The following is a 5,171-nucleotide window of genomic DNA, read 5'->3' as shown; positions in this document are numbered from 1 at the left end:
GCTGCGGTGGCCGGGAGTGGCCACTGCACTCTGGTCTGGGCGACAGAGTGAGACTCCAACACAAAATAAATAAATAAATAAAACCTTCCAGGAAGGGAATAGCGCCTGTTTCAAGGCTACAGCCATCTCTTTCACCCTCCCCTTACAATCCCAGGGATAGAGGCTGCTCTTTTCTCCCTTTCACAATCCCCCCTTTCAGTTGTGCCGAGAGTCAAATCATTGACTCTTTAGACAAAGGGGTGTAGTGGGATTTGAGAACCATTATTATTTATTTGCAAACAACAGTTAGAGCTATTAAATTTACCACATACTTCTTCTTCCGCCAGCAGGTAGTTCAAAGCTAGGCAATTTTGATAAATAGCTGTGCGCATTTGGGCTTGCTGCTGAGCAACAAGCTCAAAGCCTGTGACTGTTTGATTAGGTATAATTTCTAAGACAGTTTGTAACCTGATAATGTGATTTAGCACATATATAGAGGCATGCGGCATTTCCAACTCCCATTTTGCACCTATGTGACTGGGCCATAAGTATTTATAATTCTCTGGGGTGGCCATTTGTTATCTTTTCAAACCTGGGTCCCTCCTATATTAGGAACTTGATCGAGGGATCGAGCACCTCGGGTTTTGAGGCTTTCATAAAGGGGGATGCCTAGTTCATCCCCCCTTGGGTTAGGCAAAAGGAAAAATCCTGGCAGGATTATTCCTATGGTACATGTGCCTTTTTATAACGCTGGGAGCTGGGCATGTGCAACCTTTTCCTATGTTCAAAATAGCCCTTTAGTACATTGAGAAGATTTAGTTGAATAAGCAGATGCCCAGTACCAAACAGCCCTTATTGGCCGCCAGAACTAACTTCTGGCTGGCATGAATAACGATGGAAAGCTCTTACGTCTGACCAGATAGTTTCTATACATGTACATGCTGGGTATGTGAGGGAAGCAATAGCACCCAAATTAGGCAGAAATACATAAAAGCACAAGAACATTTCCTATTATAAGAAAGAATGGGAATGCTAGTGAAACCCTTTTCTAACATGCTTAATGGGAACAACTTTGTTAATTCTGCAGCAAATAAAGTTAGCTTTACAGCAATTAAAATGACAAACAGTTTAGCAAATATAAAGGTTGACAAAGCAAAACAATGGCTTACTTAATCTTCTGCCATGCATTGATCAGTCAGCCTCCAGTGTGTGACTGAAGCAGGGCTGGAGAATTCTCAGGCTTCTAGAGCAGGGCTTGAGAAATTTTGACTTTCCAGAAGGTCAGTTTAAGGGGTGTTGCTGAATCTGTGGTGCACTCCCAGTCCTGGAAGGCCAGCTTAGTTCTGAGTTGTTGGTGGGGTTTTTCCTTTCTTCAATTTTTAGCAGCATTTACTGCCCTGGGATGTTTGAGTTTCTTCTGGTCCAAGAAGTGTCTAGGGAAATAAGCTCATAAACTGTGATTAAAATTTGTCCCAAATAGACAACACATTTTCTTATGAGCATTTAGGTTTGTGGTTCCCCTTTCCTTCAGAGGTGTAGGAAAAAGGTGTACCGTTAAACAATTTCAAAGATTTAACAAATTCCATTTCAGGGACTTGGATCCTGAGTGATGCAATACCAAATACCTATGTTTAGTTTACACATGTCTCCAAAGGATTTCTAGCGATTATCATGTTAACTCGCAAATTGAAAGATTGTACTGTCCTAGTTTTTACATCTGATGGAGCTTTTCCTGGATTTGCCAAGGGGTGGGATAGGTTGCCACTTGGCCTGCAGTAGAAACATTTGAACACCTTTTAAAACCTACCTATAGGAAATTTATTCATGTCTAGCCTGTGCTAGCTACCCTGACTTAATTATTTATTCTTTAGAGATTTTTCGATCCCATAATTATTTGGGGGTGCTGAGGGGTGAAGGTCCGTCTTCTGTAATTTCTTCAGAGCTGATAATGGGCGCAGTCCTGCCTAGCCAGAGATCGAAAATTTTTCCCTGTCTGACTTGAGGCTTCCAGATTTGTTTCAGCAGAGGCATTGTTTGCAGGCACTGGCTGGAATTTTTGCATGACCATTATGTGGGCATGAAATTACTGGATTCTAGCTTAATAAAAGGAATAAAGTCAGGCCCACATTTTGACAATCATAGGCAGTGGCTGATTACTTTTTTTTTTTTTTTTTTTTGAGTTGGAGTCTCACTCTGCACCCAGACTGGAGTGCAGTGGCCGCTTCCAGCCACCGCAGCCTCGACCTGCTGGGCTCCGGCGATCCTTCTGCCTCAGCCTTCCAAGTAGCTGGCATTACAGACGTGCACTACCACGCCCAGCTGATTTTTTTGATTTATTGTAGAGATGAGGTCTCGCTGCCCAGATGGGTCTTGAACCCAGGGGCTCAGGCAATCTACTCACCTCAGCCTCCCAAAGGCACGGGATTACAGGCGGAGCCACCGAGCCCGGCTTTGATTACCTTTTTGTACAAAAGCTACAAGGCCTGAAGTTGTTAACATAACTTAAATGATAAACTTTAATTTCTGTGGATTTATTACAAGTACCAGCTTTTGTATTTCTGGACTGTAATGGTAGCCTGACAGATTGTTTTAGACTATAATTGGAACTAGGCACTTAAGTAAATTGTATATAAAATTTGAAGGGAAATTTTAAAATGTTTGGAGACTTGCATCCAGAAAGACTTTATTATGTCTAGATTGTTTATAGAATTTCTTTTGTATGTATATTTTTCATAAACTTTCCTTATACCATTTTTGGCATGCTTATACCATTTTATTTTATTTATTTATTTTTTGTTTTGTTTTTTGAGTTGGAATCTTACTCTGTCGCCCAGACTGGAGTGCAGTGGCTGCTCCCGGCCACCACAGCCTTGACCTGCTGGGCTCTGGCAATCCTTCCGCCTCAGCCTTCCAAGTAGCTGGAACTACAGGTGTGCGCTACCACGCCCAACTAATTTTTTGATTTATTGTAGAGATGAGGTCTCACCAAGTTGTATTTTTGTTTTTTTACCCCCTTTTTAAATATTCTCATAACTATTTACTTTATTATAGGACAGAAATGTATCATATAAGATTTCCTCTTAGATAAAAATATTTTTTTCTTATATTTCTCTTTTTTCTTACTAAAACCATATTTGTATACCAACAAACTTTTTATATTGTTGCTTTGCTTTTTGATTTCCTTTTTATTTATTTATAGATAACCATTTACAGTTGTAATTTGAATTCACCTTTTAGTAACTGTTAGGTGAAACACTTAGTTTTTGGAACACCTTAACTCCCACTAGAGAGCAGGTTTTAGGAGAAAGAAGTTCAGTATGAGCACAAGGGCTAGAAACTTAGCCTCAGTATTAATTAAGAAATGAATTTGGACCCCAGCCACATTTATATAGACCCAAGGATTCTCTGGGTGGATGGCATACAGAGTGCTGCGCTGGGCCATGCCCCTCCCCCTCAGTCAGCAGCCACCATCACCGAGCTAGGTGTTTCCCCACCTTCAGGAGAGGCTGCACCATTTCTTTTAGTGGCTTTTTAGTCCAGATATTGGACAAGGTCCTGGGGGCTTAGGCCACTAAGAACAATTATGCTTTAGGTGCCCAGATTGACCACATTAATAGCAGCTGATACCATTCCCCTTAGTAGGTTTATCCTTATTAGGCCTCTTTTGGGTGGCTGGAGCTTTGCTTTTAGTGGCAACTGCCAAATTATTTACCTTTCCTCTGGCTGGTGCTCATTTTGGAGTTCTTTTCCTTTTTTTTTTTTTTTTTAATGTTTCAAAGTTTCTAAGAACTTCAGAGGCTTTCTATAATTGGGAGTTTGGTATTCCCAGTCCTAAATTAAGCTTCTGGAGTTTGGCATTTAATATTCTATAGGATATAATCTTGTTTGCAAAGTAGTGAAATACATTTTTTAAATGCCTCTGCATACAGAATTTTTGACTATTTTATTTTTCATTGGGTCTACAAAGTGAATTTAATTGCCAGATAGTCTTGTTCTTTTCCACATTTTATTATCTGCTAACTTGTAGTGAGTTCAAATTTGATTTTTTAATAATGCATTTATTATTATTATTATACCACGTAATTTTAATTTGCTCCAGTCATTCAAAATCTGTCGCATCGGGGTGTCCGAGGGCACAGATCACTACACACTCCCTTGGTCACGTTTCTTGAAAACCCAGAATTTGCTCTGAACACTTAGAATTTATTTCTCAATGGAGAATTCTAAGACAAACAAATAACTAAATAAAGTCGTAAACAGCAATGCCAGGAATTCCTGGAATCCTGATGGCTTCTTCCAGACCGAGTGTTCTCATCAGTCTTTCTTGAAGTCCTTTTTTTTTGATCCTTGACTTCCCAATGATGTCTACAAAAATGGCCTGGTACAAAACCTTTTTAGAGTGAACAGGCCACATAGATGTAAAATGATCTGTTCTGACTTATTTCTAATTATGAACAGGCAAAATTGTTAAAAATCCTCATGAATTACTAAACAGCAGCCTTAGTTATAAGATGTGGACAATTAAATGAGAGTGATTAAGTCTCACTCTATGCGCCACAGAGTGTGCCTAGTACTTGACCTGTCCCTTAGGTGAAGGACCGAGCTTACAAGGTGACTTAATCAGGTGGGAATGGCCAGTTCCCATGCCTTATTAAGTCCTGCAAAGTATTTAGCATTTAAAGCTTTACCAGTCTTGTAAGAGGTGTGCTAGTCAGGCATAGCTAAAAACGCAAGCATTAGTGTTATTTAGCATTACAATATAAAGTAGGGACTTAGTATACATTTCAGGACTCTAAGAGACTTCCCAACAGTTTTACAGGGACAAGCAGTTGATTACTATGTTAGGCAAGGCCTAAACCTTTAGAAACAGACTTACTTTCAACTAACCTGGCTTTTAGCATTTGAAAACAAGAACAGCTTATTCATTTTAGTTGCCAGAGAAAGATTACAAAATTTTTTTTTCTCTCCAAGACTAGCATTAACTTGCACTGAGTTAGCAAAAGGCTAAGTAGCATATAAGAGACATTTTTATGTTTCTTTACAGGTGTATTAGAATGAACTCCTTCAGAATTAGTGAAGAACACAGGCTAAGGAAGGGAGGGAAACATACAATGACTTAAAGAAACATACGCCAGCCGGGCTTGGTGGCTCAACCTGTAATCCCGTGCCTTTGGGAGGCTGAGGTGAGTGGA

This window comes from Carlito syrichta, unplaced genomic scaffold (assembly GCF_000164805.1).
Source record: "Carlito syrichta isolate Samal-C Ts95f unplaced genomic scaffold, Tarsius_syrichta-2.0.1 Scaffold304390, whole genome shotgun sequence".
In the NCBI taxonomy this organism is placed as follows: Eukaryota; Metazoa; Chordata; class Mammalia; order Primates; family Tarsiidae; genus Carlito; species Carlito syrichta.
Note: the sequence above shows the minus strand (reverse complement) of the source record.